We start from the raw sequence: 286 nt of genomic DNA, 5'->3' as shown, positions 1-286 counted from the left end.
TGGTGGGCAGCACACAGTGGTGACAGTTTCTGGAGGCTGACAGGCTGCCTGGGGCAGCCACCCACAGTGGCTTCTGTGTTAGGACTGTGGTGAGGGTCCGGCAGGCTTCCCATGGACATGTCACCATCCAACAAATGATGGACAGGACACCCCAGTGCTTGAAGTCCATAGGTATCTTTCTTTTCTGCTGTACTCAGGATGGAGATGTTCAAGATCTCCCGGCCTAGGAACAGGAGAGAGGAAGCCAAGCGGGACAAGACACAGCAGCCATGGCTGGGGGGGGGCA

Source organism: Buceros rhinoceros, unplaced genomic scaffold, assembly GCF_000710305.1.
Source record: "Buceros rhinoceros silvestris isolate BGI_N320 unplaced genomic scaffold, ASM71030v1 scaffold12945, whole genome shotgun sequence".
Classification (NCBI taxonomy): domain Eukaryota; kingdom Metazoa; phylum Chordata; class Aves; order Bucerotiformes; family Bucerotidae; genus Buceros; species Buceros rhinoceros.
Note: the sequence above shows the minus strand (reverse complement) of the source record.